This window comes from Neltuma alba, unplaced genomic scaffold, assembly GCF_004799145.2.
Source record: "Neltuma alba isolate B1F8T4 unplaced genomic scaffold, ASM479914v2 tig00000426_pilon, whole genome shotgun sequence".
In the NCBI taxonomy this organism is placed as follows: Eukaryota; Viridiplantae; Streptophyta; class Magnoliopsida; order Fabales; family Fabaceae; genus Neltuma; species Neltuma alba.
The window spans coordinates 31,182-58,184 of record NW_021632044.1 but is presented as its reverse complement, the minus strand read 5'-3'; positions in this window follow the sequence as shown (position 1 = coordinate 58,184).

Below are 27,003 nucleotides of genomic sequence, written 5' to 3'. Positions count from 1 at the left end.
GGAGTTTAATTTCAGTTTTCAATTTTTAGCTATGATTTATGGCTTTCTAGGTCTAGGACTTGTACATTCTTAGTTAAGAACTTAGGATTGTTACTGTAATCATTGGTTAATGATTTACATTTGTAGTTTGGATTGGTTAATTTTGAATTCTGTGCTTCAATATATGTAGTCACATATATGTTTCCTTGTAACTCTCTTGATTCTCTCTTATCTTGCATGGTCATGTTTTGATATTGAGTTGATTTTGGATTGCAATGAACCAATTGCATGATCATTCTCAAATTACACATTAGGAGAGCTTAACAATGTTTTCATTAATGAAGTTCATTGATTTAAACATTGGACTCAATGAGTCATTGAGGTTATTATTCTAGAAAACCTAATGATTTTATGAAACTCCCAATATCTTAAGTAAACTATGATTGCAATTAAAACCACTTTCAAGAGGTTTCCTATAATCCATTTCCATTCCATCATCATCTTATCAAAAATACCAAAAATATAGTAGCTTAGGTTTATTTTCATTGCATTTGGTTTAGTCACAATTCAATTTAATCTTAAAATCCAAAACTCCATTTCATTGCATTCTATGGCATTTAGTCTAGCTTAGGTCATCAATAAAGGCTCCCAAAAGTGAACATGACCCGAGTTGCATGATTGTGCTGTAATCCTTGCAATTTGGTAAATTTCTTGCATTTGACCCCAAGGCGTAACAACACGGTCGAATCAGCTACCTTCGCAAAACTTTTGAAAAAATTCACTAAATTTTTTAACCAGATGCCCAACAAACTATGCACAGAGTTCAAAACTTCAAGCAATTAGCCAAAACACTCAGGATCAAGTCAGAACAAAATGCAAAATGCTGTGCAAGAATGCAAATGTCAAAGTATGGAAAAGCAAGATATTTGTTTCTATTTGCAAAAATTTTTATGCTATGAAATGCAAAAGCTAAGTTCAAAAACTAAAACTCAACAAGAATTAACCCAAATCACAATGATATGGAAAACCAATTACTAGGGAACCAATTTCTTGGCTCCCCGAAAACGATGCCATTGATCGGACATGGATGTCACCTTTCGGGTCATCAAAAATTGTGATTGCACCAAATAATGTAGCATAGGGTGCAACCAATCGTTCTTCTCGGGGAGCACTTTATTGGAAAACAACCTAGTCTAAATTGGTAATAAAAAACATGATAATTTGGGTGGATTAAGAGAAGTTTTAAGAGATGTTTTAAGAGAAGAAGGGCGGTTTTCAACTGTTTAAGGGTGATGCAATAAATGTAAAATGCAGAAAATTAAATGTTTTTGGTGTTTTAATTGAATGAAGAAATGTTTTGGATTAAAAGGGAATTATGGTGAAACAGTCTCTTGATTATGAAAACTCAACTATCACTATTCTTTAAAATGATTGGGAGTTTTAGAAAGTCTCTAAGCCTGAAGAAAATCGTAAGTAATCACTTGGGTCTAATGTCTTAATTAATAAAAACTCACTTTAATGAAAGTTAATTAACATCTCTTAAAACATTGTTGCAAACCACTTAGAGTGTAGATGAACGGATGATGTAAATGCCCTCAGAAGGTCAATCGACAATCACATAATACTAAGCACACAGATTAATCACCAATGATCACTGATAATTAAATAAACACAAGGATTCAAAATTGAATATTTATATAAGTGATCCAACATTAACAGCATCCAATCCAAATACATTCAATAGTCTAAAAACAAGATTTATAATCATAAACCAAGTTTGAAACAGATGTAGATATCCCTAAATCTAGAAATCTCTAACACAAAATCAAACACAGATTTAGACTAATAACTCTCCTATTAAGTCCTTGAGCTCAAGCTTTGTCTTCCATCACCAAGAGGCTAAGGGTTTACCCTCTCATGTCTTCAAACTGATCGCAATCACTCTAGGTATGAACAGCCATGGGTGATGCTAAAAATAGGGTTGGAAAAATAGAGAAGAAGGTGGTTGGAGTGGTTTAATCGGTTCAGAAATACAGAAAATGATGAAGAGATGAGGAAAAATGAAGGTTTTGGATGTGGAATCTGTCACATCTAGTACTATGGTAGTTAGGAATGAGAAATATTTCTAAATATTTAAAGGCCAAAAAGGATAAGGAGAAATAGAAGATTTATGGTGGAAAATAATTATTATAATTTTCCAAGCAAATTATGAAAAGTTTGACTAATTAAGGAAAATTGGTCAAGAATAATTATGAAAAAATATTTTCAAGTCTCAGAAAATTAAGAAAAAATAAGGACAATGTTCCTTGAGAATTATATGGGATTATAAAATTGGTTTTATGACCAATTTGCCCTTAGAGAAATTACAAAGGAATTTAAGGGCGATTTAAGCTAGTTTAAGGCCTTTTGTTTGGAAAATTCCAAATAAATAATTGAAAGAAGAATAAAATCCCAAGAAAATTTCCTATGATATCCCAAGGAATTATAAGAGATTATGGAATTAAAAGAAGACCCTCAAGTATCCAAGATTTTTCCTAATTCCTTTGAAAAGTGGAAAAATCAATAAAGAGAAGGAAATTAGTTTGTCCTTTTATTTAATTATTGGGAAATTAAATTTGAGACAAAGAGGGAAATTAGGGAAGATAAAATGAGGAGAATAATTTATGGATCTGACAAAAAATAATTACAGAGGCCAGAGCACTGTAATTATAGAAAAGAAGTTAAACTCGGAGTAAAAGTGCACCGATAAAGTGAAGACTAGAGTCTTGCACTTTACTTGGCCCACAAGTTGCCACTTGTCAAGCCTTTAATGGATGGTAATTAAAGTTTTCCAAGTGTCAAGCCACCATTGGAAAGGATCTTGACTTTGGAATTTAATTACATTATGATTTAAGTTAATTAAGAGAGAGGATTAAGATTAAGTAGGCATATGACACTTGGCAAATCATTAATGATGATTGGTGGGATATTTTGTGAACATTAATGAGCTCCTCCTCCCCCTAAATCAGATCAAGTTTCGGCCAAGTGAGAAAGGTGAGGGAAAAAAGAGAGCTTGATGGAGAAATCATGAGAAAGGGAGCAACTTTAATCATCTAAGTGAGATTTAAGGTTAGTTGTTGGTTTCAAGTTGTTCCTTGTCTTGTTTCCATGCTTTGTATGGTTGAAATTTCTGGTTTTCCCTCTTTATTTGGAGCTGGCTAAAATGCTTATAGTGTAGGGGAGGAAGTTTTATTGTTCAATCTTGCTAGAACATTTCAAAACATGATAGATCTTAGTGGTTACAAGAGTTTGTAGGTTGATTTTGGAGTGTTTTTTTTTGTGTTGCTTGAGATCCATTTCGGCCAAAGCAAGATCTGGATCCTAGGATGTGTTTTTCAAAGTTTTGAGGCTTCCATTGTGTTCAAAATGAAAAATGGTGTAGGGTAAACCTAAAGAACAAGTGTTGGAAGCCATAGAATCAAAGTTGCAATTTTTGGATTTTAAACCCTAATGGTTCGGCCAAGCTGAAGCTGAAAGAAGGGATTTTATTTTGTTAAATCTAAGTAGATATTTGGAATCTACATGAAAAATTATGTAGGAATGAGTCAAGAGGGAATTTTTAGGATTTAAGGAAACAAACTCTAAAAATTCAAGAACAAAGATGGAAGCTTTAAGGGGTTTAGGAGTTACTTGAATTATTTATTGATTTTTATGAGGAATGGTTGATGATTCTTGCTGCCCTTTTTGTGGATTGCCATGTTAGGGTTTGGCATTTGTGGAAGCAAGAAAGAAGAACAAGAAAATCAAAGAGCACTGGATTAAGGTAGTAAGATTTAATTAACCTTAATGTTTAGTGTTGCATTGATTGCTATGCAATTTCATGTGCTATTATGTGGTTGAACTAAATGATGATGATAATGATAGTGTAGCTACACTCCTTGCTTTATGTGTCTTGGCTATTGCATGTTAGAGTGCTACATGTATGAGGTAAAGTAGTTCCCTATTAATAGCAAAAGGTTGGAATGCGTGTAATTGATGCATATTAATGTTTTAGTTGATTGATCTTGCTACTGGGATTTCTTAAAATCTCATCCCCCAAATACAATCTAACATTTTAGGGCCTAAAAATCCCAAGAGCAAGCTACAGATTGGAGGCTAAATTATGGTGTCACACCATAAAAATTCATGGACTTTTGGTTATGTAAATATTCGGTTGGACAGTGCTGTAATCCCTAAGCAGGATGTCAGTTTAGAGCCATGTTTTATTAAGTTCCTGAATGAATCTCTGCACAAAATTTGGTCTAATTAAAGTTCACGTCATTAGTTTCAAATTGATAGGAAGAACATTAAAAATGGCCAACTACACGATTTTTAATGGTTTTTCAAAGTTAAGGTTCAGAATCTGGAAAAAGGATTTTTGCAAAAATGGATAGAGGTGACTTCCACAAAAACCTGACACTTTTTCAAATATAATTGGTTCATAAGATTATTTTTCCTTGAAAGAGAATTCAAATATATTTTTATAGAATTTTGAACCACTCCATTTCAATTTTTCTAGATTAATTTATGAATTTTTGAAGTTAGGCCAGAAAACTGGATTTTTACCTGATGAACAGTAAAAATCCGAAAATCAGCGTTTTTCATGGATTTTTGAGCCCAAGACTATCCAATATGGTCTAAAATGGTTTTAATTAAATCCTAAGTGGATCCGATGGTAAGGTGCGATATTTTTGGTATCCGAGCGGAGGTTCTGGCATAGGATAGAACGCTCTGCTTAGTTAATATGTCAGTTAGAAGGAAAATTGACATATTGTTGCAAGAGTTGTGATGGAAAACACCATGAATTAGGATGCTAGATCTGAGAAGTCAGTTAATGATTAGGATGTTAACATGACCGATCTCACCAAAGAGGATCCGGTGGGATGGACTATGGGGACTGCTAGCCCAGGATACTCAACAAAAGAGTCCAACAATTATCTAGAGCATGGGGCCAACCTTTTAGGGATTACTGTTAAGGATTTAATGAACTTTCTTGGACCCAATAACCCAGTGGATCCCATAACTGATTTGTACTAAGAACCAATGGACCCTAGTTGTGACATTCAATTTCACAGACAGTTTGTTACCCCAAGTGTACACCCAAGCAACATCCCCAGACCTAGTACCAAGCCAGGGATACCCCTAACACCCAGAGTACCTATCCCTGTTCCGACTGAGCCTAAGATCCGTAGTCAGGATCAGTTGAGAGAGAAGTTGGAATTCTTGGGTTGATATATCAGGAAAGATGAGGGTCAGCAAGACCCAAACATTTACCTAGAATACCTTTAGGGAGTAAAGGTGTTATATCAGACTCATGGACTGGGTAACCCTTATCTGGACACCAAGGACTGGATCATTATGATAACAGACATGCTTCCATATCTACCCTTCTGGGTATATGAGTTCTGTCGCCTGAATCAAATAGTGGATTTAGGTGTTGAAGATTGCATCCAGCACCTTGAAAACTTTGTTAAGATTCACTATTTTTAGATAATCAAATCCTCATAAAACTGAGGTAGGACTTGTTTTGATATAGCTAACCTGAGTAGGTTAGTCTAGCATGTTTGATGGCTATGTATGTTAAACTATATTGCTGTGACTGATGACTAATGCTTGAATGATGTATTATGTATGCATATATTGTTAAATGAAATCCAAGTATGATGTTTATTTCTTGTTCCTCGAATATGCTATTCGTTTAGTTAGCATATTGGTTAGAACCGATAAAACGCTTTGCCGGAGAGACCCTCAGGACACGACATAAGGGTCCATCCCAAGCCAATACGATTAATTTGGAAAGCTTAAAACCGCAATAAAAGGCTATTGAAGGGTTGAGGGCAGCACAAGCTAGCTAGGAACAAGAAAGAGACATTGTAATAGTAGCAGCAATAACAGTGGCAATGGCTAACCTCGACGGGAGGCAGCCAGAGGAAGAAACCTTAGTAACACAAGCAACAGAACAATTGCCTAGATCGACAATGCAAGCAGTAGACCCCGACAGCATTCAACAGTGGATGACTCGCTTTTACAAGCACAGTCCACCATCCTTCGATGGAGTGGTTGACATCCAAGCAGTAGAGAATTGGATTAATTGCTTGGAAAAGATTTTCAAAGTTCTGGACTGTCCAACTAAGCAGAAAGCTCAGATGGCTATTTACCAGCTAGAAAAGGATGCCGATCATTAGTGGAAGAATGCCAAGATTCTTTTGGATGCTTGGAACACGAGAGCGACATGGGATGTGTTCCTAGAGCAATTCCATGAAAAATATTTTCTGAGGCCAGTCAGGGATGAAAAGGAAGCAGAATTCCGAACCCTGAAGCAGAAGGATAACGAGTCATTTGACGAGTATTTAGCTAAGTTTATTTGTCTCTCCACTACTTCAGTTACTTGCGTTACCGAGATGATAAAAGGTAGATGAATAAAAAGATGGTTGGAGGACTAAAGCAGTCCTTAAGGGAGATGATTGTTCCCAGGAAGTTCGAGCACTTCAACAAGGCAGTTGAGGCCTTCCGAATTACGACGAACAACTTGAACCATCATTTGATGCCTACTCCTAAGTTAGTGAAGGGAGATCAAAGTGGCACCTCTTATAATGCGAACGGGAAGAGAAAGAGGCTATGGGACAACTAAAAGAGTAAGAAGGGAGGCAAGCCCCTAAATAGCAAGAATGCCCAATTACGGCAAGAGTCACGATGATAGAATGTATATGGTCGAGCAAAGAGCCCGTTTAATCTTAGGGATATAGTGAAAATCTCAAAGGCATTCTAAGCACTAGACGTAGGTCAAGTGGTTAAGACCAAACCAGTATAAACTCTGTGTCTCTATTCTTCAATGAAACCTTCCTAACTCATCTCCTCTATTTTATTTGCTTGATTGTTTTATTTAGTTAAATTTTTATACCTCACCCAATTCACCCCCTCTTGGGTGAAGCTGCCACTAACAAAGGAAAACATGTATAGAGGTGCTGAAAATTCTCAAGGACAGTTTGGGAATGCCTCTATGGGAAATTATACTGGACCATCTACAACAAGAGAGATCCTAATTCAAGAAACAAGTAGGGAGGACACTTTATTAAAGATGATGAGCAAGCTATATGACAAGGTGGAGTAACTTGAGGTCAGAAACAACAATCTCCAAGCCTTTATTACTTAAATAGCAAATTCCAAAAGTGAGTAAGATGCTTACTTACCCTCTAATGCTGTTATTAATCCCAAAAGCCTAAATGCTATAAGCTTGAGGAGTGGCAAGCTGGTTGGAAAGAAAGATAAGGAAAGTGAAGATGAAGATGTAGGAGTTGATTTTGATGAAAATTTACAATTCAAAGAGCCAACCCCTACAGCTGTAACCCCTACAGCTGTACCTTCATTTGAAAGTATGAAAGAGAAGAGCATCTTAAAGAAGAAGGCCACAACACTTGTGAATGATAAAGAGGATATTAGAGCTGCTAAAGGGAGTCAACCTCACACTCAAGAAGCTGCTTGCAATAGAGGTAATGAGGTAAATCTCAAAGAACTTCCCTTTCCACATTATTATCTTCAAGGCATGAAAAAAGCTAGTTCTAATAAAAAAGATGATGAGTTGTTTGAGCTCTTTAGCAAATTGGAAGTTAATGTACCTTTACTTGAGTTGGCCTCTCAACCTAAATATGCTAATTAAGATTTTGAGAGATTTGTGTAAATATAAAAAGAAGTTTAAGCCTAATAAAATAGTCTAATTACCTTCCAATGTTAGTGTACTTTTTAACCCCAATTGCCGGTTAAGTGTCAAGACCCAGGGAGTTTCACCATACCTTGCACTATAGAAAGGACTACTATTCCAAAAGCCTTACTAGACCTAGGAGCTGCTATTAATATGATGCCCAAGTCAGTCTATGAATCCCTAGGTATCACTACTCTTAAGCCCACTAGTGTTATATTGTAATTAGCAGATCACACTGTTAGATATCCACATGGGGCTCTTGAGGATGTGTGATGAAGCCTTAGTCATTATGGGCTCTAAAAAACAATATAGTTCCGGATAGGAATGCACTACAGTGGCACAATCCGGGTCATGTTCACTTCGAAGAGCCTGAATTGATCCTATGTAATTTAAGTGATAAAACCATGCGAAAAGGTAAAATTAGGGGGTTTGTAAAACTGAAATTAAGTTGCAATAAAATCAAAATGTGAAAGAGGTAAAGTCTTTTTGGTCTTTTTAAAATGAATTGAGAAAGTAATGACAGAAAGCAATTGAATGGATAGTTTGTGAACTTAATGGATAAAAATGCCCCTTGGAGATGATTAAGCCTTCATCACTTCAAAAGATGTTGGAAGTTTAATTGAAAACCAATCCTAGTTAGATTGAAAAACCTTCCAAACTTAGGTAATTTAGTATGTTAATGAAACCTTTGACCCAAAGACTCACAACAAAACTAAACACCCTCGTTAATGATCATTTGGTGAGGTTAACACAATGGTATTAATAACTTGAACATAATAACTAATTATGCTAACAAGGCACCATATTTAATCAAAACCAAAATTAGATTAAACATCAACCAATAATCACATGACTAAATATAGCATTCTCATTACAACGCAAATACCAAAACATAAACTCTCAAAATCCAATCCAAAATGACAAAATTATAACAGTGAGGTTCAGCTCTAACAACAAAACAGAAATTCTAACCAAGAACAATTGAAATGCTATTAAAGTAATGGAAAAGATGAAATAAACTCCCCAAATTAAGTCCCAAGCTTAGGCCTTAATCAAAACTCCTCATGGCAGAACGTTCTAGCCTCTCATGACTTCAGATACAGCTCCTCTAAGCTCTGAAATCATAGCACCAGCCATAGCAGATGAAGATGGATGATGGATGATGCAGAAAAGTGATGGAATGAGGTGGAAATAGAGTGAAAATGGATAGGAATCAATGGGGGAACCTCAAGAACCTTTAAAGAACCCTAAGAGATGAAAATGGGAGTGTCTAGATGCAGTCTGGCAGCTGGCTCGTGTGTTGTGTTTCCTAAAATCGTAATCTGAGGTTTAAAACCTGATTCTGTGTCAGTGCCTTTTCGTCACAACTAAACTTCCATTTCGCTGCGACCAAATGATCAAAACAAACAGCTGTATTTAGTTTACCTTTTTCTGGAATTTCTACAATTTGTTGGCCCTTAATTGTAATTTTCTTTACTCTTGACCTGAAAAATCCAATTAAGCACTTGTAATATCCAATGCAATTTCAAAAAAAGATGATTAATTAAAATGAAGCAAAAAGACCATTATGCCCTTACAAAGTGCTTAACAAGAAATCAGACTGAGTTCTAAATTACCACAATTCATATCAAGACATGCATTTTAAACCAATTAATCCCTCTAAAAACATGCAATTAGACATGAATTAATGCAGTAAAACTTGGCCAAATCAATGTGCTAGTAAAGGTTAAGGACTTGCTCATTCTTGCAGATTTCTTTGTTTTAGATATGTCTAAGGAAAGTATGAATGAAGGTGCATTAATTTTTGATAGACCTTTCATGAGAACTACTAATACTGTGATTAAAATGAAGGAAGGTTCTATCACTATGAGTGTAGGAGATCATTTAGTGCATTTTAACATGTATGAGAGCATGAAGCAACCTTATGATGATTATTTTTTGCATGATGTGCACTTTATTGATGAAATTGATGATGATTTGCATGTTAACAATGATAGAGCTTCTCATAAGGTTGCTGAACCCTCTAATACACTCATGATCCATTACCCCCATTCTACCCCTTCTTCTATTTCCCCTTCCCATGGTAGTAACGTGTTATGTTCTAATGCTTGTTCATTGGATTTCACTTCTTCCACTCCATGCACTGTTTCATGTAACAATACTATGCCTATTGAACCTCCCAGTAACCCCAAAGTGCTAGAGAAAGGTACTTCTTGTGATGATTTTACAGGGTGTAGTAGAGCTGTGAGGTTTCAACCTAAGAAGCCATTAAATTTGATCAAACCATTAAAGGAGATAGGACAACCTATCAAGGTCTTGTGTGAAATTCATCATCCACCATTAAAAGAAGAGACATCGTTGGACCTTACAGCTGAACAATTGACAAGTCCATTTCTTCCACTACATGCTCTGTCCTTGGATCCCAAAACACTTGCTAAGGGAGCTTTCTAAGTTGATAAAGAGGAGTATGACATTGGTGAATATGTCATGGCTTATGCTCCTAGCTACTCCACACCTCATAAAGATTTTAAAGAGACTTAGATAGGACCTTTGGAGGTAGTCTCAAAGCTTTCACATAGAAAATACAAGTTGAAGGATGGCTTTGGCAAACATTTCACTCAAGAGCCAACCGCCTCCGCCTTTACCACACTAGTTACAGGCCTCCATAATTAAGGTTGCATCTCTCCTTTTCCTTGTTCTTATTTATCTACATTGAATAAACTACTATATGTTATTGAACAAGTGTGGGGGAGAGATATACTAGTAGAAAACGGGTAGTTTTTAAAGTTTGTGTGATGTTTTATCCTTCCACCTTATTCTTTACATTTCCAAACATACTGTTTGAGTCTTGTTTTTGGGTTGCATTGAGGACAATGCAAGGTTTAAGTGTGGGGGAGCATTTAGTACTTTGTTTTGTTTTGTGTTGTGTGCATTTTTGTTCATTTTGTTTGTGTTTGGTTTTCAAACTTTCTCTTAGCAAAAGGATTCATTTTGGGTTCAATTTTTCAAAATTTTATGCACTTTTGGATTGAATTAGCTATGTCTTGTATCTCAATTGCATTTTGGTTGATTGTGATTCCTTACTTGTTGAAATGAATTGTGAATGTCATATGTATTAAGCTCTAAGTATGGTGCATAGACTAGGCTTGATGAGTGTGATAGGAACAAAAAGCCTAGTTGGAAGGATTTGAGCCTATTTTTCATTTCATTTTATGTGACACATTCACTGAGTCTATTGTTCTCTAGAACTTGTCTTGGTTCTTGCTTGAGGCTGCATTTGCATTGACATGATAAAGATGACATAGGCATTCGTTTAAAAAGCTAGTTTAACCAAAAAGTCAACTTTTGAAAACTAATCCTTTGTTAACCCTTTGAGCCCATAATTTTCATTTCTTCACCTTTTCACATAGGAATGAACTTAATTGTGTTGTATCCAAATCTTTTCTTGAGTTGGATGACCTCCTATATCATTGAAAGGAGGAAAATGACCATTCTGTGATATTTCACTGCGGCAAACTCCCCTAAAAAGAGGAAAAGAAAGGGGGAAAAAAAAGAGAGAGAAGAAAAGAAGAAAGACAAAAGAAAGAGAAAAGAATAGGAAAGAATATATATAAAAAAAGAACGGAAAGAGAACAGAAAAAAAGTGTGTATTGTTTGGAATAAGTGAGCTTCATGGAGTTATCTTCTATACTCCTCTGCATTCAATTGCATACAAGCATTTGGTTCATTCTGATTTCCGTTCTCTTTATCTCCCTTCCATTACATCCATGCATTTGACCCTCCATTCATTTGCCTCTCTAATATTACAACCTAATAAAAGTCCTATCGATCTTTTGTGTGATTGCTATTGGTGGTAGAGAGCTTAGAACCATTACAAGCATATGGTAGAGCATAGTTAAGTGGATGTTAAGTGAAATTTGCCCTTTGAGAGTTAGAGCGAAACACTTATACCTGGGAGGTTTCTTGAGCATTCATTTAGGCTAGTCCTTACACCATTTACTTAGTTCTTTTAGCATATGACATGAGCATAGATTGGATGTGAGTGTGGAATTATGATTGCCAAATGTGATTCTTGATGCTTGCATGGTTCATTTTGTCCTACCTCTTCTTTGCATTGAAGTGTTTTGCCTAGGAGTGCAAAAGCTAAGTGTAGGGGAGTTAATAAGTCTCATATTTTACATATATTTCCTATCTAAACTTATGCTTTTGTGTCTTTTAATTGTATAATTTGGGTTAAAATAGAGGTTTTTATGTATCAAGGGTATAAGAGTCAATTGTGTGTTATTTCCAGATTTAAATCCAGAACGCGCGCTAGTTCCATCATTCTGTGATTTTTCAGTTTTTGGCTTCGTTTTCTCTATCTAGAGCTCTCTCATTTCATCTCTTCTCACCTCCCTACCATTCTCCATCATCAATTCATCATTTCTACCCCAATTCTTCCATTTTCTATCGATTATTCTCCTCCACTCTCCTTCAGATCATTGCTGTTATGGCCATTGAAGTTGTAGAGCTTGGTGAAGCCGTGATTTCAGTCATGAGATGCTAGATCTTCATTCCTTGTTGTTCAATAAAGCCAATCTGAGTTCTTGAAGCTATAGTTGGGAGTTTTTTCTACCTTAATCTTAGTTTCACTCTCTACACTCCTAAATTGTAGTTTCTAAGGGTTAGATAAGTGATTTGTGATTGTAAAGAGGTGTAATTCAGTTGTTTTACATTAAGACTAAGATTTAGATTGTATTCTGCACTCTAATTGACTAATTGAGTTGATATTTTCTTCTGTTATTCTTCTCAAGTGTTTGAATCTCTTGATTGACCGGTTAGGTTTCTAACATTGTTAATTAAGAGAGTAAAATACCTTTTACAGAGCATAATCCATATTAGGCATTTAGAAGAGTTTAATGAGTTAGGGTTCTAGTTCATTGAATTCGTTGTTTGTAGAAGGTCTTCACAAACTAAGTCTAATAAAGGAATTGAAACTCAATTAAGAGAGGAACTAGGATGATTGGTGGACTTGATCATCAAGGATAATTCATACATTGCATTCACTTCATTCATTAAATACAGAAATTACAAAGAGTTTGGATAGTTTTACTTTAGGTTTTGGTATAGTCACCAGTTACACAAACATTTCATACATCATACTTGGTAAATTTGATATTTGTGATAGATTACTAAGACATTCATAGGTTCCTCAAGATATCGACATCTAGGTTAGTGCCATTTTATTGCATTTAGCTTAGTTTTATTTGGTAGTCTAACGACAAGGCTTCATCGGTACATTAAGAGGAATAAGGATCAATATGCTACAGTCTACCTTAACTTCTTGCGTCAGGTTAGGTGGTTGTATATGACAGTTAACAGGGGAAGCCAGACCCTGGATGCAAACAGATGGGGTGTGATACTGCCATCTACTCTTCTAAATACATGGGTCTGGGAGGAATTCATACCGTCCATCTGTGATAGAGTGGATGGGTATACTTTTGAGCAGATGTTGGATGTCTTAGAAGACTTTGTTACTTCTACTTTTCCTTTTCCAGAATAGTCCTAATTAGTTGTACTAACTACATGACTTTTAGCATGACTTGTTATGATTGATGGAACTACACTGCTGTTTTGTATAGGAAAGGGTTATATATGAAAGTTAAAGGTTATATTATGATATTGTTCCTCTAGTAGTTAAGAAGAGATAGCAAGTATAGTGAGGGCAAGACGTGATGCACAAGAAGGGGAAGAATAGAACAGACCCCTTGTTGTTCAAATCTAAATAATAATAAACCAAACAGAGGAACAACAGAAAATGATATAAGAATTACAAGCAACCCAAGCTCATCAGGAATAAGAATGAGATGCTGTAATAGCAGCAACATTAATAGTACAGTTGCAATAACCCGAGGCAAGGAGCAGCCAGGATAGCCCAACCAGTCTAACCCCAACCCTAGGAACTAATAGTTGAGCAGGCAAGGCCTACAAGGGAACCAGACAATTTACAACAATGGATTACGCTTGCGTGTAATCCACCAGCATTCAAGGTGATAAGTCTCATATTTTATATATATTTCTTAGTCCAAACTTATGCTTTTGTGCCTTTTAATTGTGCAATTTGGGTTAAGATAGAGGTTTTTGTTCATCAAGGGTATAAGAGTCAATTGTGTGTTTTTTATATGATAATTCTTGAGTTTTATTCATTCATTGGCCCTTATGTATTCCACATATCTTGCATTAAATGACTATGAACTTAATTTGAATATTGTAGGTGATTAGAGGGTTGAAGAAATATTGGAAGAAGGTCCTGCCTCACCTCACTAAGACCAACTCTGGGCTTCGCCACGGCGAACATTCGTTATGAAGGAAGCAGCATCACTTATTCATAGGGGTGTGCATAAAGCCCGCATGCCCAAAATGCCCACCTGAGCCCACAAAAAGAGCACCCAGCCCAGCCCAACAACAAGCTGCCCGAACAAAAATGGGCATTTTTTAGCAAGGCTAATTCGTGAGCAAGGCCGGGCCGCAGGCAGGGTATGCTGTCCTGCCCATTTGGCCCTACCCGCAAAAATATATAATTATACATATATTATAATATATAATATTATACTATTTTCGGCCATTATCCCTTTTTATTTTAGCTAAAAAAAATTAGGTAAAATTAGAAAAAATGAAAAGAACATAAAAATTATAATTATATAAAAGAACCAAATATCAAAATATAAGATTAAATATGTTAAATTGCTCCTATTCAAATTTCCTTCTTTTCCTCTTACCTCCAATTTTTTAAAACAAAAGAAAAAAACTAAAACCACCTTTCAAATCTTGTGCTTTCACATGATTATAAGAATCCACCAACTATATGAATGAACTAAAGAATTGAATTACAGAATTAGCTTAGTTATTAAATGTTTTAATTTTTAAATGATTTTTTTACCTCCCATGAGAAATCGAAGGTTGAAGAACAAGATTACATAAGCCTTACATATATGAGTGATTGAGTCATTCGTGGTAAATTCTTTTCCTCTTACCTTGTCTTGAAGCATGATAATGAAGTCGCATGGTTGAAATTGATGATGATTACCCATGTGTCAAATTTATGCATTTATCTTTTCGTGTTATATCCCACAATATTAATTTTACTTCCAATCCCTTTAATATATATTTGATGCTTATGGTTACATAGAAGTAAAGAAAAGAACGTTATAGTTTTATTTTTTTAAAAAATAAAGTTAGGGAAAATAGAAAAAGATTAATTAGGGACAACTTAGTATTTTTAAATTTATATTTTTATATTTGATCTTTCCAAATAGTTATAATTTTTATGAGTTTGTTGATTACAATTGAATTTTTTTCACATATGATATAGGTAAGGTGTCACTAAGTTGGGCATGAAAGCCTGCCCTTCCCAGCCCGTCCTTACCCAGCTCAAAATAGTTAAGGCTTCTATCAGGCAGGACCGAGCAGTGGGCTGCAAAACGCAGCCCGTTCATCTTTTGGGCTGGGCATCAAGTATGGGGTTTGCCCTGCCCAGCCCAGCCCTACCCTTGTGCAGCCCTACTTATTCAAGCGACAGACAATTTCCTTCGCCGCAGTGAAGATGTGAAAAGTTCTAGATTTAAATTCAGAACGCTGGCCAGATCCGTCATTCTGTGATTTTTCAGTTTTGGCTTTATTTTCTCTGTCGAGATTCTCTCAAGTTTAGTCTTCCTTACCTCCCTACCATTCTTCACCATCAACTCATCACTTCTACCCCAATTCTTCTATTTTCTACCAATTATTCTCCTCTAGTCTCCTTCAGATCATTGCTACCATGGCCATTGAGGTTACAAAGCTTGGTGAAGTTGTGATTTCAATCATGAGAGGCTAGATTTTCATTCCTTGATGTTCAATGAAGCTAATCTGAGTTCCTGAAGCTACAATTGGGAGTTTTTTCTACCTTAATCTTAGTTTCACTCTCCACATTCATAGATTGTAGTTTCTAAGGTTTAGATTTGTGGTTTGTGATTGTACAGAGGTGTAATTCGGTTGTTTTACATTGAGACTAAGATTTGGATTGTATTATGCACTCTAATTGATTAATTGAATTGATATTTCCTTCTATTATATTGATTCTTTCTTCTTAAGTGTTTGAATCTCTTGATTGACTGGTTAGGTTTCTAACATTGTTAATTAAGAGAGTAAAATACCTTTTGCAAAGCATAATCCATATTAGGCATTTAGATGAGTTTGATGAGTTAGGGTAGAGCTTATTGAATTCATTATTTGTAGAAGGTCTTCACAAACCAAGTCTAATAAAGGAATTGAAACTTAATCAAGAGAGGAACTAGGATGATTGGTGGACTTGATCATCAAGGATAATTCATACATTGCATTCACTTCATTCATTAAATACAGAAATTACAAAGAGTTTGGATAGTTTTACTTTAGGTTTTGGTATAGTCACTGGTTACACCAACATTTCATACATCATACTTGGTTAATTTGATATTTGTGATAGATTACTAAGACATTCATAGGTCCTTAAGAGATCGACATCTAGGTTAGTGCCATTTTATTGCATTTGGCCTAGTTTTATTTGATAGTCTAATAACAGGGCTTCATCACAAGGGCACATTGGATGTACTAATAGCCGAAGATTGGACTCCTCAGCTAGAGAAAGTCTTTAGAGTAATGGATCATCCATCACAGACCAAAGTATATATGGCAAATTATAAGCTAAAAGGAAGAAGCCAATAGGTGGTAAAGGAACACGGAGATAGTCGCCTAAGTTTATGAAACCTCAATCCCTTGGGAATCCTTAAGGATTAATTCTACTAGAAGTATTTCTTGAGAGCAGTACGGGACAGCAAGGAAGCTGAACTCCTCACTGCAAAGCAAGCGGAGGATGAACCTTTCGATGAATATTTGGCGAGATACATTAAGTTATCTCGGTACCCCACCTGTCTACAACATAATGTCGAATGATGGTTCACTGAGAAAATGATTAGGGGCCTAAGACCAAAATTGAGAGAAGAGGTAGCCCCGAAGCAAATTGAAAATTTCAATAAAACGGTGAAAGCCCGTTGAATCACCGAGAGTAGTTAGAATCACTATGGCTGTATCAAGATAATGTCGAGGGCCAATAAACCTTAGGCAAGGATGATGACCGAGGGAGCTTCCTATAGTAATAGGAAGAGAAATTTTAATTTTAGCAATAGCCCAAGAAGGGCATGCACAAAGGATGACTAAACATTTTTTTAAAGATAGGCCCAGATTTGTGAAACTTATGGCAGAAATCACAGAGACCAGCCATACACAGTAGGTCAGAAATTGTGCTATCATTATGAAAAGTCCACACACTTTACGAGGAGTGTTGCGCTGATAAAGGAGGAAAATCGTAAGTTACCCGAGATGATTTGAGATATGATTCGTATAAATCATTGCACGAGGTGTAATATTTGATTCGGGTACCAGCCATTGTTTATATTACACAATTATAATGGGCAATTGGGCTTTACTGTGATACCTTGCCATGTGATATATGTGTTTCCACTCCCACTGGCATTAGAGTGGTACCTTCTGGTATATGTTTAAATTTTGTTGTCCGGTATGCATCTTGCTAAACCATTCTTGACTTGATATGTATGCCATCTTGTGATATTGATTTGAAAATTGGCCTGAATTGATTTTTATTTAATAATGTTCCCCTTGACTGTAAAAATAAAACTTTAATCTCGCTCCCAAGGAAGTTGTCTCTTGCCTAGAGTGAGATTAAATTTTACTAATGAGGCCTAGACAGTGAAATATTAAAGTAAGATTGCTAAGGATACAGGGTAACTTCTCGATGATGGCCAATGATAAGGGAATGTCTAGAGAAATTCCCAAAAGTGATTAATGCACTTCCACTAGAAAAAGGGAAGTAGGATTTATGATTTGAAGGGATGCCAGAAACAGGTCTGATTTCTAAAGGCTCCTCACTACATGACTCCTAATAAAACGACTGAAAGTATAAGTTTGATCTAAGGGCCAAGATCTATTCTTCCGTTCCTCTCCATTAAATTTATGCCACCTAGCTCTCTTCTAGAAGGATGATGCAAGGGATGATGTAAGAAGATGATGTAAAAGTGCACTTGAAGTTTCAAGTTTGCCATTACAATTCTACTAGCTTTCAAGGGCATAATGGTCCATTCAAGGCATAGGTTTTGGCTATAAATACCCCCTTAGAAGACCATTTTTGCAAGCATTTGTAGAGGAAAAACTCTGTAGAAAATTAGAGAGAAAAACGTAGGGGTGAAGGCTAAAATGAAAGAACAAGATTCAAGCTTCAAGATCAAGTTATATGATTATTCTAGCACCAGTCTTGATGCCTATTTTGATTAATTTTCTATTCATATTTGATTCTAAAATTTGGCATGATTAAAGTACACTCTCTGAGCTTTAAATCCATAGGTAGAATACTTCATTTGGATATGTGTATGATTTATGGTGATTTTTCAAAGTTAGGGTATAAAATCTGAAAACAATTTTGACCACTGGAGCAGTAGGAAACTTCCGTATAATTCTGGTACTGTTTCACACAGAATTGGTTCCTAAAACTATTTTTCCTTTAAATAACAATTAAGGAGCTTTTAGAAGGACTTAGAATCACTCAATTTTGATTCTTTTCTGAATTAATTATGAATTTTCAAAGTTGAATAAAATTTTTGAAAATACTAATGAACAGTACCTGTAACATCTCAACTTTTAGGCTTAGAAGTACCAGAATTAGCCTGAATTGGATAGGTTACCACACCCCTTTTAGCAGAAGTCCCAAAAATGAGAAAGAAAGTCAAAGCAGTTTTAAGGACTAAACCGTAAAATAAGAATGTTACTAGGGGGCAAATATGTAAGTAATATTGAGATTTCAAGAGAATCTCAAGAGCCCAGAAAGAGAAAAGAGACTAGATACAGGCCAAAGGTTAAGTTAGAAGCCTTAAAGAGATGTTTTATGAGGTTAAGTCCAAGCAGAGATTAAATCGTAACTTCAGAAAGTTACGACCAATAGGGGTAAAAATGGAAAGTATACAAAAAATTATAGGAAAATCCTAGAAAATGGAAAATATTATCCTAAGTCTCTTTTGTGAAGTGAAATGACAAAAATACCCCTGAGATAACTTAAATGGAATTTATAAGATTCTGGCAGGTAATAATTACACCATTTGAGGTAATTATTTGATATAGCAAGAGACCTCAAAAATATATATAAAAATGAGGTTAAATAGTTAAAAGGTTGTACTAATTTATAAAATTAGTCCCGCCCCCAGAAGGCCAGTGGAATGGCTTTAATAAAATATAAAGCCAATTATGTTGTTTAAGGGCATTTTAGTAAATGATTTTTATGCAAGACTTAAAGGAAATGTTATGGCCTGAGAAAATTTATAGATCTTCTCTACAAGTAAAAGGAATTTATGGAGTAGACAGAAGAATTTTTTGAGCTTCAGAAGGTCATTAAGAAAGCCAAATAAATATGAGCCAAGTAAATTGGAAGGAACTAGGAGATGAAGTTTTGATCCAATGGTCAAGATTCATTCTTCCTTCCTCTCCAATAGAATTGTTACACCTAGCTCTTCTAGAAGGATGAGGTAAGGGATGATGCAAGAAGATGATGTAATGATGATGTAAAAGCGGACTTGAAGTTCCAAGTTTACCCTTACAACTTCTACTAGTTGTCAAGGCCATAATAGTCCATTCAAGGCATAAGTTTTGGCTATAAATACCCCCCATTGGAAGAGCATTTTGGAAAGCTTTTGTAGAGGGAAAACTCTGCCAAAAATTAGAGAGAAAATGTGGGGGTGAAGGCCAAGAAGAAGGAACAAGATTCAAGCTTCAACATCAAGGTATGTGATGATTCTAACACCTATCCTGATGCCTATTTTAATTAAGTTAATGTTTGTATTTGATTCTAAAATTTGACATGATTAAATTACACTCTCTGAGCTTTAAATCCATTGATAGAACACTTTATTTGGATATGTGTATGATTTATGGTGATTTTTCAAAGTTAGGGCTTAAAATCTGGAAACAATTTTGACCATTGGGGCAGTAGGAAATTTCCGTACAATTATGGTACTATTATGGACTGAATTGGTTCCTGAAACTATTTTTCCTTTAAAGAGAACTTAAGGAGGTTTCAGTAGAACTTAGAACCACTCAGTTTTGATTTTTTTTTGAATTAATTATGAATTTTTAAATTTGAGCAAAAATTCTGAAATTTCTGTGTGAACAGTACCCACGAAGCAAAATTTCTAGATTTGATCTTCTTCAATCTAAGGCCATCTAAAGTAGTCCCAATTGAAAAGAAATGGACCTTAAGGATAGGAAATGATGAGACTTATGTTAGAAAAGCTAGAAAGAAAATCCTAACATCAAGAGAGAGGGTTAAGGTTCAAGAGAGGTAGTCTTGAACATTATGTAATCTGTTGATCCTAATGGATAGTATGATCATTATGGCTATGTTTAGGACCTTCGAACATCCAAGAGGATGTTTGATGATGTTGACCGAAAGCTCTCATGGTTGGGAAGTGTAACATCCCAAAATTTGGAACCCTAGTAATGGGAATGTGCAAAATGAGATATGATTGATAAGTATAAGGTATGAGTAAGCATGAAAACCCAAAATGGGATGAAACCAACTTTATCGGGTCCCTAGGGGCAAAACGGTAAGTTCTCAAAATTTCCCTAAAAATAGAAAAAGGTGGAATTAGGGGTTTTTGAGTCATTTATGATGTTTTGGGAGTGAGAATAGTCCAAAATAAATTTTGGTGAAAATTCCCAAAAAAATAATTATTTTTGGGAAGATAGGGAAATTTAATGGGGAATTTATTTCCAAATTCCTATCGGTAAAGACCCGATTTCAGAGAAAATGTGAAATAAATACCTAGAGGCCTTGAAAAATTCCCAAAACTTCTAGTCACACTCTGGGAATAAATAGGGAATTATCATGAAAAGAAATGGAATTTTTGAAGCCCCTAGCTATTTTTCCTAGTAGAGGGCAAGAAATCAGGTATTATGTGACCGAATGAATTTTTAAATTACCCTAACTAATTGCATTGCTTCCTAACCAGTTTTTACCATTTAGTTAGCATTCAACAAGGTCCATATTCGTGCTCATCATGACCAGGACAGGTTGCTTGTGTGCTGGGCAAATTTTCAACCATTGGATCAACTCTTTTGGAAAGTAAGTCAAAGCTTGTGTGGCTAGGATTCATTCTTCATTTTGGCCGACCTTTGCACTTATTTTGGGGTAGAAATAGCTGCCCAAGGGTAGGTTTTTGGGCAGTAAATGAGGTTTATAAATACCCCCCCAAGGCACTCAAAGTTCGGACAGAATTGGGACAATAGAGGGGAGATTCTGTACAATTTTCTTCTTGGCTTCCAAACACTCTTCAAATCACTCCCAATCCAAGGTTAATCATCAAGCTTTGATCCAAGACTCCTTGAGGTATGTTTAGGCTTTAATTTGATGCTTTTTCCATGGTCAAACCGTGACTTATTTTGAGGGGGAAGTGCTGTTTCATTTCTGTTGTGCTAGAAGTGCTAGGAAAGGATAGCAAATTGAGTATGAGTTGTGTTGTTGATGTTTGGTGCGGTTTTGAATGGGTTATGGAAGAAATTACCCTATAAACTATGACTTTTCAGTTCAGCCAACTCAAGAGCTCAAGGGTAGGAATTGTTTCAATAAGTTTAAATGGTTCCAATGGATTTAAAATGTGATGGTATGTAGGATTATGCTAAGGAAGTATGTTCAAATTCATTGGAATCAAATGAGAAAATTGATGAACCTAAGAGGAAGTGTTCAGCCATCTTGAATATATGGACTTATGATTGGATTTTGATGGTTTTGATGCTTCCATTGAACTCCTTGGGCATTTTTGTGTAGGGTTATATGGAGGAGTTGAATTTGGAAGCATTAGAAATTAAAGTTGGAAATTTTGATATTTTCCTTAGAAAAATTCGTTTCTGTTTTGACCAGAACTTAAGGAAGGGATTTGATTTTGTATAATTTGATTTGATATTTGAATTCTACATGAAAAACCATGTAGGAATGGCCAAGGAGGTTTCTTGAATCAAAAGGAAAACAATTAGGCCAAAAAATCCTAAGAAAAAGGGTTTAATGTTTAAGTAATAAGGACTGTGTTTGAATAATTGTTGAATGATTGGCATTGGTGTTGGTTTGATAGGTACCTTGCCAAATCCTTAAGAAAACATCTTGAACTTAAAGGAAATCAAGGACCAAGTACCAAAAGGTAGCATTGAATTATATTTGATTGCTTTCTTGCTTACATTGATGTGTTAATGTGTATGTGTGCAATGTGTGCCATGATGTGATTAAGCTTTATTGCAAATGTTGATTGCAATGTTTGAATTATGTTGCCTTGGCATTATGTCCATTGAATATGTGTATGATAGCTTACTTTCCATGGCATAAAAGCATGAACATATAAATAAGATAAATGCACAAAAGCATTGCACGTAGTGTTTACAGGAATGCATGATAATTGTGATTCTGTGCTACTGAGATTTCTTTGAAATTTCACTCTTATGTTTAACACCACCTAGGAGGGAGTTCAAGCAAGGGCAAAGGCAAAGAAATTGTCCCGGAGGCCTAATGAACAATTAATGTACCCTAGTGTAAATTTTGAAACTTGTTATGTAGTATTATGACTTTGGAAATGTTTGTTAGATAATAGCTCCTAAGAGGAGCCAAGCATGTATGTCTATGTTTAAATATGTGAAAGCATAGTAGAATGTATGTTCAAGCTTGTATTAAGCCCCAAATGATTAAGGATGGGTAAAAGGTTATGAAAGAGGCAAAACAAAGGTAATTAGAGGATAACCTTTGACTAAAAAGGACCAAACTTGGTGCATACGAAATAAATAGCAAATGTTTGAATCTGGATTTGAAATTTGGCAAACTAATAGATCATATTTTTAGCTTTAAATCAAGTGGTAGATCATTAAATTTGGAAATTTATAGAAAGAGTTATGCCCTTTCGAAGTTGGATAAAAATACTGGAAATTTCAGAATTTACCCAATGTACAGTACATAATTGCATGGAAATTGGTATTGATCTATGAGAAATTGATACCTGTGAATATTTTTCCTATGTAGATCATTTCATAAGCTTCAGGTGAGCCTTAGAACCACTCTGTTTTGATTTTTCTACATTTAATTATGATTTCTCAAAGTTAACCCAATTTTTAAGGGTTACATGAATAGTAACTGAAATCAAAATTTTAAATCTTGGTTTTTACCTACTTTGAGCATCGTGTAATGATTCCAAACGGTTCTAAAGGACATATAATGGGGTTTAAAATGAAGGTGTGACAGGAAGTCAAGGGAGTCAAAGGAAAAGCAAGAGGAAAGCTTTAAGTACAAGGTAGTGAACTTACTTATTGTTATTGCTTGATGTTGTATGCTTGTGTATTGCTATGTACATGATGTTTGAATATTATTGTGACATCTTTTGGCTACTATAATTGCTATTTATGATGAGTAGATTATGTCTTCATGGCCATGCATCAAGAAGGTAGCTTTAAGCATGTTAATATGTCATTAATTAACAAGAGAATAAGCAACTTGCATGTAATGCTTTAACATCTATCTAGCATGATTAATGTGATATTGTTTGCCACTGAGATTCCACTGAATCTCACCCCTCCCTAACCAACCCTTTAGGTCAATCAATTATGGGCAATAATGGCATGAGAAGGAAGGAGAAGAAAGTGGAGAATTATTGTTATTAATGAATGAGATTAAGGATTAATGTATAATTCTCCTATTATGTAAATTATATTTATGGGTGCTAATGATGCCATGTAATTGATTAAAATGTCTATGGAATGAATAGAAATGCATGAGAATGAATGGAAAATAGTAAGCTCCGGCTATGCATGCCAAAGTAATAAAAAGAATTAAAGCAAGAATTGTTTAAGGGATAAAACATAGGTCCTGGAGCAGTCAGATTCCAGCTCTAGTTTGACCTAGCAAATGAATGAATTAAGCCAAAAAAGTTTAGCAAGCTTATAGTAAATATCCCAAGCTTTAAATCAAGAGGTAGATCACCTCAATTGGATGTGCACACAAGGAGATACGAATTTCCAAATTTAAGGCAAGAAATCCAGAAGCTCCAAAATTTACCAAATGAACAGTAAATTTAATGAATAAACTGTATGAATTGGCAAGAGATAAGTCAAGTTTGATATTTTTCCCTTAAACGCCATTGAAAGAGCTTCGTGTAGAATTTTAGAGCACCTCCATATGATTTTTCTAGAATTAGTTATGGTTTTTCAAAGTTGGACCTGTAATCTAGAATATGCATAGTGAACAGTGTTTCTGTAAACCAACATCCTATTTATGTTTTTATGAGCTTAAGGCCATCTAAAGTGGTCTAAAATGGTTCTAAATCAACTCTAAGGTATTATATAAGTAAGGTGTAACAGTACCCGTGAAGCAAGTCTTGAACTTTACATGATCTCTTGGTCCTAATGAGTTATGTGGTCAATATGGTTGTTTTTAGGGCTTAGAGACATCCAAGAGGAGGTTTGGATGTGGCTGATCGAAGGCTAGTTGGTTGGGAGGTCAAAGCAACAAGTTGAAGAACAAGAAAAAAGCTTGAAGTATAAGGTAGTAAACTTACCTATTAACATTGCTTAATGTTGTATGCTTGTGTATTGATATGCACATGATGATTGGTTGATGTTATGAAATGTTTTGGCTGTTGTAATTGCTATTTATGATTAATAGATTATGTCTCCATGGCTATGCATTAAGTAGGTAGCATTAAGCATGCTAATATGTCACTAATTAACAAGAGAATAAGCAAGTTGCATATAATGCATTGGCATCCATCTAGCATGATTAATATGGTATTGTTTGCTACTAAGATTCTCCTGAATCTCACCCCTCCCTAATCAACCATTTAGGTTAAGCATGATGGGCAATGGTTGCATGAAGAAAAGCCAAGAGATTAATGCAAAGAAGTAGAGAATTGTTAGTATTACTATGTGATGCTTAAATTCTCTAGTTATGTAATAATTATAGAACATGCTAATTTATGTAATTTAGTTGTATATGACATTGGTGGCATGTAAGAATGAGTATGAGATATAATGAGAATGCATGAGATTGAATTATGCACACTTGCATTCTTAAAAATAATTAAAGTAAGAATTGTATAAGGGATAAAACGTAGGTCCTGGAGCAGTTAGCTTCCAGCTCCAGTTTAACCTACCATATGAATGAATTAAGCCATGAATTTTGGAAGGCATATAGTACACATCCCAAGCTTTAAAATGAGAGGTGATCACCTCAATTGGATGTGTACACAAGGAAATATGAATTTCCAAAATTGAGGCAAGAAATCTAGAAGTTTCAGAATTTACCAAATGAACAGTAATGTTTACGGATTAAACTGTACAAATTGGCAAGTGATAAGTCCAGTTTAATATTTTTCCCTTAAAGAGGACTGAAAGAGCTTTGAGTAGAAATTTGGAACACCTACATACAAATTTTCTAAAATTAGTTATAATTTTTCAAAGTTAGACCTATAATCTGAAAAAATACACAATAAAGGACATTTTAGTTTCAATTCATATGGTACCAATTTAATTTGTACAGTTTAATTTTTGGGCTGAAGTTATAATTTGAATATTCCATTTTGCTTCTGAATGCATACTATCAAGGGTTAAAGTAAGGACATTTTAGTTTCAATTTAATTTGATGGTTCCAATGAGTTTAAAGGGTGTTTTTGTGTAAGGAAACACTAAGGAAAAGTGTTTGAAATCATTAGAATCAAAAATGAAAATTTTGGAACCTTATTCTAACCTATTTGGCCATGTCACATCCAGTAATATGGCATTTAGGGATAAGAAATATTCCTAAATAATCAAGAGCCAAAAGTGATAAGGAGAAATAGAAGAATTTTTTATGGAAATATGTAATGGTGATTTTCCAAGTTAATTATAAAGTTTGACTAATTAAGAAAAATTGGTCAACAAGTAATAATGGAAAAATATTTTCAAGCCTCAGAAAATTGAGAAAAATTAAGGATAATATTCCCTGAGGATTATATGAGGCTATATAATTGGTTTTATGGCCAAATTGCCCTTCGAGAAATTTCAAAGGAATTTAAGGGCCATTTAAGCTAATTTGAGGCCTTTTATTTGGAAAATTTCAAATAAATATTTATAAAGAGAATAATAAAATTTCAAGAAAATTTCTATGATGTCCCAAGGAATTATGAGAGATTATGGGATTAAAAAGAGTCCCTTAAATATCTAAGATATTTCATAATTCCCATGACAAGTAGAGAAGTCTTAATAAAAAGGGAAAAATAGTTTTTTTATTTAATTAATAGGAATTTGAGATTGAGATAAAAGGGGCATTTTAGGAAGAGAAAAATGAGGAGAATAAATTATGAATCTAACAGAAAATAATTATAGAGGACAGAGTACTGTAATTATAGAAAAAAAGTTAAGCCTCGAGTAAAAGTGCATTGATAAAGTGAAGACTAGAGTCTTGCACTTTACTTGGCCGACAAGTTGCCACTTGTCAAGCCCCTATTAGAGAGTAATTAAACTTTCCAAGTGTCAAGCCTTAAGTGGAAAAGAGTTTGACTTTTGAAAGTTAATTACATTTGGATTAAGTAAATTAAGAGAGAGGTTTCACGACTAAATAGGAAGGTGACACTTGGCATAGCATTAATGTTGGTTGTTGAGATATTTTGACTATTAAGTGAGCTCTTCCTCCCCCTTTTCAAGACTAATGGTTCAGCCAAGGAGAAGAGGAAGTGAGCAAGAGGAGTTCTTGAAGAATGATCAAGCAAACACAAGCTACTTTGATCCACTAAGTCAAGATCCAAGATTAGTAAGTTGTTTCATAGTAGTTCTTGGTTGTTTTCTTGAAGTTTAATGCTTGAAAAATTCCATTCTTGCCGCTTGATGGTGCTGGCTGAATTGGTTAAGATCAGGGGAGGGAAGTTTTGAAGTTAAACATAGCTAGAACACTATGATTCAAGGTGGTTTCAAGTGGTTTAGTGTTGTTTTGAAAAGTTTTTCATGGTTAACTCCAAGAGGTATGGTTCGGCCACTTTCAAAACTAGAACATAGGATGAGTTTTTTAATGTTTTGATACTTCCATTGTGTTTAATGTAACATCCTGGCTTTTGGGCCTAGAAGTACCAGAAATAGCCTAAATTGGATGGGCTACTAGACCCCTATTAGCAGAGGTCCCAAATACGAGAAAGGAAGTTAAAGCAGTTTTAGGGACTAAACTGCAAAGTGAAAGTTTTAAGGGGCAAAAG